At 37.5% G+C, this 13,448-nt stretch overlaps 1 long non-coding RNA gene across 4 annotated transcripts; it reads left to right on the forward strand.

Annotated features, from left to right (window-relative positions):
• Nucleotides 1–9,331: 9,331 nt before the first annotated feature.
• Nucleotides 9,332–13,445, forward strand: LOC121767426. 4 transcript variants are annotated; one of them, XR_006043101.1, is made up of 7 exons: nt 9,332–10,026; nt 10,111–10,145; nt 10,269–10,467; nt 12,815–12,912; nt 13,034–13,125; nt 13,214–13,296; nt 13,380–13,445. It is a non-coding gene; the product is annotated as an uncharacterized LOC121767426 (long non-coding RNA). The 4 variants fall into 4 exon arrangements; XR_006043102.1 differs by lacking the exon at nt 10,111–10,145 and having other exon boundaries at nt 9,333–10,026; nt 10,288–10,467; XR_006043100.1 differs by lacking the exon at nt 10,111–10,145 and having other exon boundaries at nt 9,334–10,026; nt 13,214–13,301; nt 13,380–13,439.
• Nucleotides 13,446–13,448: the final 3 nt, after the last annotated feature.

Genomic DNA, 13,448 nt, shown 5'->3' on the forward strand with positions numbered 1-13,448 from the left:
GTAGTGGTGGTTGTAATACTCTTGGATCTTACGGAACCAATCTGAGGCATTCTCTCCGTCGAAACGTGGTGGCTCGAGGCGGAGTCGTGGTACGGCCCAGGGTTTGATACCCAGCGGTGGGTTTGTGACTGGCGGCGGAAGAGACCAGCCCTGCTGCGGTGTCATCACCGACTGCTGGTCCGGCGGCTCCTTCGGTCTCTGATTCGGAGGTGAGCGCTCGGCAAGGCTGCTCGGAGGCTCCTCGGTCAGTGTGTGCTGTCTGAAATTGGCTAGAAATTCGCCGTGAGCAGCTACTAGACGGCGTAAGTCCATGAGCGTCTCAGTGATATCGCAGAGAGCATGTTGTTGTGATTCCATAGTTCGTCGAAAATCGTGAGAAAGTGGATTGGTTTTTTTTTTTGAGAGATTTTGGGGAAGATTTTGGCGAGAGATTTGAGGGAATTTGAGAGTAGGAATGGGATAGAGGAAGAGTAAACAATGGAAGCACCAATTGATAGACCATTGATCTATCGGACTAGAGCACCAACGATTTGTAGGGAAACAAAGAACAGGAATGATTACGAAGAACAAGATAAACCGTGCTAGGGGGCGATTTCCGCCAGAACCGGGAATGAGAATAAGTTTTAACTTTATTTTTCAATGAATGAAAATACGATAGAATTCTATTATATAGAATTCTAAACCCTAACATATGTCTTGCTAATCAAGAAACATAATTAAAATAAAAGATTACAAAAGATATGGAGAATAAATAAAGATAACTAACTAAAATAGAAGATATACTAAATAAATAAAATCAAGAAGATATGTTGGCCGAGATATGCTTGACGAGATTCACAAGATCGAGGACCCTATCACTAATTCAGATAATTTATTAGATATTTTCGATAGAATTTTATCAGTATTATTGTTGAATTTAATTTCTTTTTCTTTTCTTTTCAGGATATCGTTATTTAAAAAAAAAAGGATTACAAGTGTCATTTAAAAGGCTTTGCTTTACATGTGCACTATCGGGATATTTATTATTAGCTAACATATCAAGTTGATTAGCTATGGTGCTTAAGATTTGGTTTGAATAGTTATTTTGTTGTATGAATTTTTTATGTCTTCATTTTCAATTCGATCTTTTGAATTTCTATTTTTCTTAAAAGGGTCGGCTGTTATTTCCCCTTTATAGGATTGTATGGTCATAGTTTGTAATGGTGGGTGAACAACAGTTATCGTAGTATTATTATGTAAACTCCATTTCTTATTTAGACTAGTATTGACATCAGCGGTTCATTTTTTGAAGCAATCATACTATCCCTCAGTAGAGAAGAAGATAGCAATAAAATCGTAGAACAAAAAGTTAGATTTTAATTCACTTCATATTAAGGGTTCAATTAGAAAGGTCTAATTTGTCATTAAAATAGCTAATTTTTCCAAAAATAGAAATTTGTCATCATGATTGTGACATACCAAAAAGAAAAGTGTGTCATCTTAGCTGGAACGGAGTAATAAAATGTGCGTGAAATGTGTTTGTGAATATGGGGTCCATGACCAAAACCAGTGAAAAGTAAGAGTACCAATCAATTGAGTATAGACGAAAAAAAGGAAACTGGAGTCAATAATGGGGGCGGAGGGAGTATATAAAAATGGAATTTCCATTATGAAATTTTAATAAACTAGGAAAATGAAAATATTTTTTTATTTGTGTTGAGTAATTAGAGTAATGAAAAGATTTTTATTTATTTATGCAATAATAAGAAAATGAAAACTTGATTTATATAAATAAATTTAAAACAAGTCGTTTCACTATAGTAAGTAAATATATGACATAGTCACATGATACTATTATAAAACAATCCAATAGTATATGCTTCACCAGTTTAATATTATTAGCAATCTATACGTATATAAAAGGGGAGTTTTGGAAAAAAAAAATTCAAGAATGCCATTGTAAGCTGAATAAGATAGTTATTGAGCATGTTTCCTCACAAGTTGAAATAATTATTAAGTTATACTTAGATCAGGTGAATAAATGGTTCACCTACCACATCTTCTGATGAGAGCATGCTAAGGTGAATGCAGCTTGATTTTTCGTCTCAACGAGAAGGTGATGAACCAATAGGTCAAAACACGCTATGCAGTTATTTTAGGACTCCCTAAATCCTAGAATGAGTACTTTGATGGAGACCAAGAGTAAGCTTATGCTCCACTTACTTTGTGAGGTATGACTACTTCCTTTCATTATTTAATACAAATTATGATCTCAAATGTTGAAATGACTACTGCCTTTGTAAAATAACCATGCAGTGCGGACAAAGCTAGGGTGTTGAGAATTTGTTGCAAAGCTGCAGTTTCTGTAGCATATATCTTGAATGATTGTTCATCATGTCACGTTATATCATGTATTTGTGCGAAGTAAAACTTTCCGTTCTCTGTGGTCTTGAACAACAAAAAGAATTACTATCAAATACTACTTTATATTCAATGGCCAACAACTTTTCTACTCTTTAAAAGTATCTATTTAGCTGATTTGATCTTCTTGTTTTCATTTGTTTCTAGTGGAGATAAATACTCTATTATATGTTCTATCAAATTAATTCCATCTTCATTTTCTTCGTGCCTAATTACAGATGCAAGATTTTCTCCCTGCCGAAACAACAACAACGCTACTTGTCATAGGGAGTCTTATGCTTCTAGACTTTTTCCAATTCTAAATTATAATGACTTCTATTTGAGCTTCTAGTATGATTATATCCCTATTAGCTCTTACTTGTCCTTATTTTTAACATGCTAGCCATACCATTTTATTCATCTTTGCGTGAAACAAATTGTTGGCATCTCTAAATTGCTAGGGTATTAGTATGCTTTGTAGTTTGTAACAACCCACGCTTTGAAAAGATTTATGAGATTAAAATAAAAGCACGTTGCAGATATTTAGACCTAGAAACCTAAAGAATCATACATTGAGTTAAGAAAATCTAGAAGAGACATACGATAATTGTTGTGTGTTATATACAAATCATTTTCAACGACTCTCAAAATAATAAAAGTTTGTAATATCCGATGAATGCATCAGCAGTCTCATAAATCTAATATTACAAAAGAATCAAATCCTAATATATTATAATTTGAGGAGAGAGATGTGCAAGACTCAGATAACCCCGTTCAATGGTTGCACTTTACTCCAAGGAATAGCCAAGGTTCTTTGAATGAGTGTTCCTACATGAGGAGAAAGAGTTAGAAGGAGGAGATAATATGCATTTATTATCCATATCAAGAGAAATCATTTGCAGATTTGCAAATCTATTATCAAATCCATAGGTATTTGATACAAAGATCGAACACCCTAACTTCTCTTCACACACACCCACACACCAACATATCGAACAAGAGAATAGGAGTAAGAGATAGAAATATTGCAGACGATTATAGTGTCAAATCCTACAATCCAACATCAAAAAGGTAAACCCCAAGCCGTTCTTTCTTTCATATATGTACAAGCATGCACATATAAATCAGCAACTAGAATCAGCCTAACTGAAATTCACAAACAGAACTTCAACATGATTTCACCATCAAGAGTCTTTTAGTAACCGAGGACACTTGTTTAAATTCATCGAACTCATAATATAGATAAACCAACTTCTACAACTATAGTAAGCACAAGTTAAGAACTTATCTCAAGAATGCAAATCTGCCGGATTTCCAGCGACTGAGTTTCGGCACGCCATTGCCCCCGATTCGTCACTGATTTCACCGCCTCTACAAGTCTACAAGTTAAGAACATCAGACTTTTAAATCAAAGGTCAAATCTTTAGGAAAATAAAATAAAATTGAAATAGAATGAAGTTAATCTCACTTTGCTTGTCAAAACTGGTGGAGAGAGGGCAGCAGCGGGGGTTTTCCAACGCGTGCAGCAACGGCATGGGGAGGAGGCCGAAGCGGCCGCCTGTGCATGCGCAGTAGTGGCAGCGGCAGATCCGAGAGAGGGAGATCTGAAGAGAGGGTGGCGCGAAACCGTGAGCGAGAGAGATGAGGGAGAAAGAGAGAGAAATAGAGGGGAAAAGGAGAGAGGGGGAGGCGCCTGCCGTCTGTGGCGAGCAGGGCCGGCGGAGGAGCTGGCGGCGGCAGCTAGTGGGAGAGGAAGAGGAGCTGCTCCTTTCTCATTTAGATTTAGGCTACGAATGGTTGAGGAGATAACTTTGGTATCTCCCAGCAATGAAAGGGCCCTCCCATAGAGCCCTTCCATTCTACTTCATTTCCATATCATCACTATTTTATTTTAATTTTTTAGCACTTCCACGCTTAATTTGTTATCAAATTAAATAAATTTAAATGCAAAAAATATTATCACGCCAATCTTCGTTGTATTGCAATATTTGTGAGAGTTTTTGGAATCCATTTTGTAGAGAGAGGAAGTGTTGAATGAGAAAATTGATGATGGGAAGTGTAGGGGTGATTGAAAATGATGGGAAGTGGATGTATATATAGAGAAATTAAATTAAAAAAAATTTGAAAAAAATAAATAAATTGAGATGGCCGATGATCGGCCCTTGCTTCACAATGGAGGGGCGATCAAAGGGCCCTCATCATCGGCATAGGCCGATACATCGGCTCGTTGGGGGAGGGGGGCAATCGACGGCCCGTTCACCTCAACGGTGGGGCGATGAGGGTCGATGGGGAAGGCCCCTCCGTCGACCCTCCACTGTGAATGCTCTTAGACCTTTTTTTGTTGGCCACATAATAATTAAATAAAAGGAGAGTCCATTTTTAGATTTTAATTTGTTGGGCTGATTAGTGAAAGGTAAAATCGGGCCTATTTTAAAAATACCATGGTTGGGTTAGGTAGGTTTAATAAAGAATCATTAAGTCCTGTTTTTAAATTAAAGATTAGTCAGTATTTAGATGCTAACTAATTAGTTTGACTAGTTTAATTTATGTTAGTGAACCAAAATATTGTAATCTCGTGTGAATTAAGTCTTCGAATTTAATTATTCGCATAAATCAAAACTCTGATTTAATTAACGCACGATGCTAGAAAAGAAAAAGAATGGCATAAAATAGAATGCATATCATCATGCGATTCTATTTCCTTGAAGCTTAATTTAACTTGTTTTTGTCCGAAAAGGGAGAACCGAGAGGAAAGTAACATTGTGAAGCAGAGAATTATTTTAAAAAATATTGGAATGCATACGAGGTGAACTTTTCTATCCTACATACTAATGTGGATAAAAATGCAAATTATTTTTTTGATATTTTATGAAAACTCGAACTTATGTTCGTTTATTTTAAACGATGTTCTCTTGCCAAAATGTTTTGTGTAGGATGCCTATGTTTGGCTAAGGCCAAGTGAATTATGAATGATGATATATGTGAATCGAATTTGGGTCTCAGTGAAGGTGGTGTCCCTACTTGGACTAGTGTACACAGGAAACCTCTTACCGTGAAAGGCAGAAAAGGTGACCATGGAAGGTGGCCACCTTCCCGGCATGAGAAACCTCTGACAAGATGGACAGAGAAGGTGACCGTATGAGAACACCATCTCTGCGGCACAAGATGATCAAATATGGTTAATTACAGGAAGAACTTAGACTGCCCAGTCAAACAATGATTTTTATTAAGCTCAGGTCTTTTTAATAAAACCCCTGAGTGGTATTGTGATGATGGCTTGACAATATTTTCAAATGTATATTTGTATTTTCGGCAATGTGTTCACTAAGTACTCTTGTATTCAGTCATGCATATATTTCTAAATGTGCAGGTTGGAATGTAATCAAATGGAAACTCTAAATATTGTACAAACTCCAAACTATGACCTGGACCATTAAAAAATATCAACAGATTATAAAATAATAGCAACATAAAATATCAACACAGTGTCAACGGTTGACATCATGTTGACATTGTGTTGATATTGTGTTGACATCAAAATCTTGAAATTTTACACATTGTTGACATTGTGTTGATGTTGTGTTGACACTATGCTGAAAAGTTTGGAGTTTGTATAATATATGAGTTACATTATATCACTACCCTGTGCAGGTTGAGCAACAAAGTGGTGAAAGAAGTGCTATTGAGAGAATATTTAATTCAAACTAAGACTCTAGGAGGTTCATGTCTTCATACATGAAACTGTGTTCATTCGCTTACGCTGTGCATCTTAAAAGACCCAAGTCTATTTTGTTCAAACTCTGGCATATTGAAATTTTTACAAACTACTCGAGTTTTCATGATCGAGTATCTCTTCTTCTATGTATCAACACTTGATTAGTCATATCTCACAACCAAGGTTTAATCTTATTTACCCCTATTTCTTTCCCCCACTTCTTATACCCCACCCCTAGTCACGGTTCCCCGACTATGCTATCCTTAGCAAGTGTTGTCATGACATAGTTAGAATCAAGCAAACGCAAAGGAAATCTATGCAAAGACATTTGAGAAACGTTTGCCTTTAGTTTAGCCATCTACATTCTCTATGTGGGAAGGTATGTAAATCATAATTACTCCATCCGTCCCATAAAGATTGTCTCATTTTAACCGAGCACGAGTTTTAAAAAATGTAATGAAAAGTGAGTTGAAAAAGTTAGTAGAACGTGAGTCATACTTTTATATATTAGTTTTATAATAAAATGTGAGTATGAATGAGTTAGTGGAATATTGGGTCCACTATAAAAAATGGTAAAATGTGAAATGAGACAAATTTTATAGGACGGATGGAAATGGAAAAATGGGACAATCTTTATGGGACGGAGGGAGTATTACTTATCATGGTTTTTAGGATAATGTGTTGTCCACTTGAAAGTAGAGAGACAACGACAACAACATAACTTAACTAAGTATTGTTCATAAATAAAAAAAATTTAACAAATTATAACAAAACACTGAAACACGATGAAAAAAATGATAGAGTAATATTGAGAGAGGAACACCGATAGACAGAGAAAATTAGTTTAACGAAAATACTCTACCAATTGTAGATACTGATTTTTATAGAGCTTCAAAATTTATTTTATAAGCCAAACGTATACAATGTAACATACATTGGTTATTGCACATAAAGAAGTAATACTCGTCACTTAGTTTTGGACCAATTGTCAATTATATTAAAAATTTGATTTATTTTTAGATTTTAACAATGCATAACAGATAGAATTAAATAATCCCTACGTCCTACAATAAGAGTCACATTACACTTTTAGCATAAATAGTAAGTAGGTCTCACATTCCACTAACTCACTTTATTAATATTATATTATAAAACTAATATTAAAAAATGGACCTTATATTCCACTAATTTTTCTAATTCACTGTTCTTTACATTTATCCGTGCCCACACTAAATATAACTTGTTATTGTGGGACAAAGAAAATAATAAATTATTCATATACTATACAATAATTTATTATATTGAATCAGGAATCTGTCATCGTATTTTATGCATAATTTTCCTTTCATGTACCATGCTCAAGTTTATTTTACACCAATTCATATATTCTGGCCTAGCCCACTAACTAAAAAGTACAGTAAATTTTGAAAATTCTTTTACACACTTGTCTTACATAAGTCTTTCACAAGTCTTTTGATGATTTGAAATTACTTTTCATGTACTAATAGAAATACTAGTTGTAGGGGTAATTTGTTATAAGAAATAAGTATTAGTTTTAGAGGGAATTTAAATATCCATCAGCATAATTCTCATAAAATTAGCCTAAATCTTGGTGGTAATTTTTTGGAGTGATCTCAAAATCCTTACTTATAGAATAGAAGTATGGATAGATTATTTAGATAGACCTAAGAGCATCCACAACGCGTGCCTTCACGGTGCCGCGTTCCGTGTCTCCGGAACGAAACCGCGGAGACATGCGTTGTGGATGCCCGTGTCGTCCCCATGCCGTGCCCAACGCGTGCCGTGAGTCGTCGTCGCGAGACGCGGCACGACACGTCTCGCCACCCGCCGAGGCGACGTGGCGAGCTCCCAGCGCATGCGTGACGCCCACTCGCTGCCCCGCGAGTGGGTTTCGTCACGGTGAAGCAATAATTCATTTTTTTAAATCGAATTTAATTAATTTTTTTTTGCAACGGTGATGTTACCGTTTTTTTTATCTGTTTTTTAATTTTTTTTAATTTCTTTTAATTTCTTTACTCTATAAATAATCCTATTTCATACTCATTTTACTCACAAACACACATCTATTCCTCTCAAATCCTCTCTATTTCCACCCCAATTTTTATCTCAAATCAACTCTGTTTTTTTCTTCTCCCAAATTTAATCAAAATAATGGATCCTTTAGAACAAATGCGTCAAATAATGGAACAATCACTTGAAGAAGATCGACGACGGGAGGCGGAAGAAGCCACGCCGCCCCAACGCCGCTCCCGTACGTACATCCATCATAACCGGGAGGAAGCCGCCGCAAGGTTAGTACGCGACTACTTCTGCGATAACCCGATTTGGGGCGATACGTACTTCCGTCGCCGTTTCCGCATGGGGAAACTGCTATTTCTCCACATCGTGAATACTTTGGCAGCCCGGGAAGAGTTCTTCCAGGAAGGGTTCGACGCGGCCGCCCGTCCCAGCCACACGACGCTGCAGAAATGTACTGCAGCAATCCGCCAGCTTGCGACTGGACAAACGACCGACATGTTCGACGAATAACTCCACATCGGAGACACCACTGGGCGACTGTGCTTTCTCAAATTCTGCAAAGGCGTCCGGGCAGCCTTCACCGACGAATTTCTCCGGAGGCCAAGCACGACCGATTGTCAGTTCCTGCTCGACCTTCACGAAACAGTGCACGGATTCCCCGAGATGCTCGGCAGCGTCGATTGCATGCACTGGCAATGGAAGAATTGCCCGGTGGCGTGGAGGGGGTCCTACACGAGCGGCCACAAAGGCACCCACCCAACCGTTATACTCGAGGCCGTTGCCGACTACCGACTTTGGATCTGGCACGTGTACTTCGGGGTCCCCGGGTCAAACAACAACGTAAACGTGCTCCACCAATCCGACCTCTTAACCGAAGTTTTGGATGGTAAAGCGTCGGCCATCAACTTCGTCGCCTACAATCGGCTTTATAAAATGGATGGTAAAACGTGCTCCATCAAATTCTGTTACATAATTTCAGTTGAAGTTCTATATATAATTTCTAATTCCAATTTAGATTAGTTTTTTGATATATTTGAAAAAAATGGAATACAATCGTATTATTAAACTAACTTTTATGTAATTAAAAATGAAATTACCAAAGAAAAAAAAAGATTTAACTATCTAAATTTTATTTAGAAATCCTACAAACTTAAAATTTGAAAATCCGTACCACTCCCATCTATTTCAAAATTTGAAGACTGTACCTCTCCCATCCGTCTCTCCCATTTCAAATACTCCATCTACTAACTTATTTTGAAGACTCTTAACGGTCCATCTCTCCGGCGAAACTCGGCACCACCACCACCGTCGCTGATTCTCTCCCTCTCTCAATCCCACTCTCTTTCCCTCTCTATTCTCACAATTCCCAAATTAGGATGCATCTCTCTTTCTCCCAAAAATCTGACTCTCTCATCTCCGGCGAAACTCGTCTCCAGCATATCACCACCGCAACTTCTCTCTCTCACTCACCCTGCTCTGGCCTCCACCTCCTGTCAGGTTGTGCGAAATTTCTCGTTAAAATTACCTAGAAACCCTACATGAAAAAGCGGTGCCTCTATCTCCCTCCTCCAACGGCACTGCACCCCCCCTCTCCATCTCCATCTCCTTCTTTCTCTCTCAATTGGCGGAATCGACTCGTGTTTTCCCAACACCAAGAGTCATAGCCCTCCCAGATTTCACGCCCCCGGCCTGCTCGCCCGGAGAAGAAAGCCGAGGACGTGGCTGTCTCGGAGTTTGGTCCCCACCGCGGCTGCTACTCGCCATCATCAGACGCCGTCGTCTCCTGCAGCAGGTCGCTGGTCCGGATTCGTGGGCGGCGTCGGGTGGCCCCTGACTCGCGGCCTTGCCGCCGCCGCCAGCTGCGCGAACCCGTCGCCTTCCGCCCTTCCGTCGTGGGTCTTTTCTCCTTTTTCTTCTCATCTTTCTCCCTAATTGAATTGTAAATTGAATTGGTTTTGTTGGGGGCGAACTTGTAGTGTGTGATCATGCGTGCAAATTAAGCTAGAAAAAGGTGAATTATGGAGTTTTAATTTGTTAAATTTCTTTGCGTCATTGTCTTTTTCCCTTTTTATTTGTATTTTTCTGGTATTTTGTGTTCCCATTTTGGAATTTCACTGTCTTTGTTGTATGTCAGTGTTTCTTTAATTGTCTAGACGGAATACATGTCACCATCGACCTCCTCACGGACTCGCCGTCTGATTTCGTTGCTGCTGATTCTCGCCGAGCGGTGAGAGGCGCTCCAGGATCCACTGAGCAGTCGCTTCGGTCGGTGTCATACTCCAGCCATCTCGGCTGCATTGTCATACTCCAGCCATCTCGACTTCTCGGCTTAGGTAAGTTTCCACTAATTTTCCAATTTACAAATTTATCTTCCAGTTTGGGTAGATATGTTAGGGAGCTAGATTTGGGTGTATGAGATATGGGTTCACTTCTTGATTTGTGAAGCTATTAAACTTGTTGTGATGTCCAACCATTCTTGGGTTGAAAGAGCAGGCCATCACTTGCTTATTTGTAGATTGGTGTTATCCCTTTAAGAATTTATCTTAAAATTTGGGTTCAGCCATTGTGAAAGCTAGAATGAGTTTGTAAGTTTACCAGCATATTTTTTTGTCATTTTGATCATCTAATTAAAAAACTACCACGAACTGTTCAAGTGACATCATTTTCGCCACTTAGCTACTCTGGCCGATTTGGTTCTTATGGTGGAGGCTTTGGTGGGGGGTATAGCAGTGGGCTAGGTGCCTATGGTCGTGGAGGGGGGCAAGTGGTGGATATGACTCTGGCCCTGGTGCTAGTTATGGTGGAGCAGGAGGGGGAATTTATGGGGGTAGAGCAGGTTATAGTGGCAGTAGTCGATACCATCCTTATTCAAGATAGATGTCCTTTAAGCATCTTGTAGGAGTTCTCACATTTCTCTTGGCTATTGCTTCTCACCACTCGGAGTTGACTAAATTTTCAAAGTACTAGCAAGGAGAAGATCTGTAGAAGACTGGAGAACCTTAGTATTTTGTTGTTTCTTATTCGCTGAATTCTAAGTTTGAATCTCATTGAGACACTGTTAAGCTTTCTAAGCTAGACATCTTATACTGTATGATATGTACTTTGTTCTATTTTTAGTTAGAATGGCCTTTTGCTTTTTTAGGTTCTACCTGCTAGAATTTAATGTTTATCTAGAATTGAGTATACATGCTCAAGTGATCTGTGAGATTATGCCTAACCAGACATAGCGCCTCTAGCTGTTTTTGAATCTGTGATTTGTGTCCAAGCTTTCTTGTGTGTTTTTGGATGTTCTGGCTGGATGTATTAAAGCCTCTAGTTGTAGAATCTCTTTAATGTTTCAGTTACATTGATTTTAGGTGAGTGTTGGTAGAGAAAGCTATGAAATACAAACCTAGTAGTTTGGGTATTTGCTGCTTTTTCATTGCAGGAGACCTGGGAATTTTGCTGCTAATTTTTAATTTGCTATTTATATTATTTTTCCATATATTGTCATTTGTAATGACTGCTGAGATTATAACTTTTTACAGATATCTGAGTTTATTAAGAAATATGTTATGGTTTCAATCTTTTTGTCTAGTATGTTCCAAAGTTAATATACTGTGTTGTCTTGCATGGCCTAAACTCTAAACCATAATTTTTTCGTTTGCTTTTTATGAGATTTTGGTACATTTGACTTGTTGACTAGAGTTTATATTTATAATGTGCTTGAAATGTTGATGTTGTTGTCAAGATGATAGAATTAGTCTTATATAATGAAGACGAGAGATGCTGCAATAGTTATTCATATTCAGCCTCGAGTGTGTTAGTTGATTCGTTTATTGGCTGTAATGGTCTTATTATGAGCTTGGTTTGCTCCCAATTGCTTTATTAACTGTTCTTCTCTTTCACTTGATTGTGTCTAAATGAAAACTGGATGTCTACTTAATTGTCTTACTGGTGTGGTGTAGGTTTGATTACGTTTTGCTAATTTATTTGATTTGTATCAGTCTTATCATGTAGTAGTAATTGTTATAAATTTTTTATATTTTCAAAGTTTTGGAACGGATCTTGAAGTACGAAATCATGCAAATATACAATTTATTATCATGAATCATATTGATTAATACTGAAGCTCGCTGTCATGTGTTTTATTTTGGTACTTAATTTATTTGAAATGCTTAGGCCATTACTAATCTACAGTTTATTCTTAATGTCTCTTAAAGCATCCATTGTTTTGCCTCCTCACTTCCTCTCCCACCTTACTATCAAATAAGCAACTTGTCACTTGCTATTTCCTGAACATCAACTATTACGACAATTCAAATGATTCAATGCACCTCATTATATACTACTCCCTCCGTCCAGTTAAAATAACCCCTTTCGTTTTTCGCACATGTTTTGTAAAAATCGTAATAAATAGTTAAATGGGGGAAAGTAAATTAAGAGAGAGAATAATATGGAAGAGACTCATTTTCTCATTTTGTTTTTGTCATTGCAAAGAGATACAAATGAGTTTAAGCTATTTGTCAATGTATGACGGTTAGTTATTTGTTTTATTTGACGTTTTATGTCTCAAAAGTAAATGGAAATTGGTATGCTATACTATACACATCAATTCTTTTGATTAATAAATTGTTATAATCTTTTCTCAAGGAATCGTGCATTCTTTTTTTCTGACCCTACAAATGTGTGCCTTCATAGGGAAGCTTTAGCAACAATCTTTCTACTCCCTCTGGAGGGTTTGTATCTGGCTGGTGCTTGTCTAACGTTCTAGTTTGTGAAGAGGATGCACCATTAGAGTATGTATTATCTACATCATCTTAATAATTCTCATTTCACCAAATTAGTCAGTTACAACTATTGCGTGGGTCTTAAACACCCTATATCGCCAATGTATAAATTTGAATTCACCCCTTGCAGTGTACCTCGTTCATCTTATGCTCATCAGAGAACGTCTTTGTTGATTAAAGTGATTGCAAACCTTGATTGCTTTGTTCCTGATGTATACCAGGGTAAATGATTTAGTAATTTTCAGTTTCAATCAGGGTATGCTCCTTGATAGTAATATTCAACAACTAATAACATTTGTTTCAATCCCAGATGAGAAGGATTTGTTTCTCAACATGTTCATTTGGTTCATAGAGAAGGACTATTAGAAACTGTCAGATGACAAAGTGTCCACAGTTATGTATGCCTGCTTCTAACTCTTCCCTTGGTTAATCAAGTAGTAGTACATATCTATATTCTAATACTCTATTGCGTGTAGGTTCACTGTTAAGTCTTTAGTTCCAGGATTTTTGAATGAAGATGATGTACAACAGCTGAACTAATTTGA

The sequence above is a fragment of the Salvia splendens genome, chromosome 15, assembly GCF_004379255.2.
Source record: "Salvia splendens isolate huo1 chromosome 15, SspV2, whole genome shotgun sequence".
Lineage (NCBI taxonomy): Eukaryota > Viridiplantae > Streptophyta > Magnoliopsida > Lamiales > Lamiaceae > Salvia > Salvia splendens.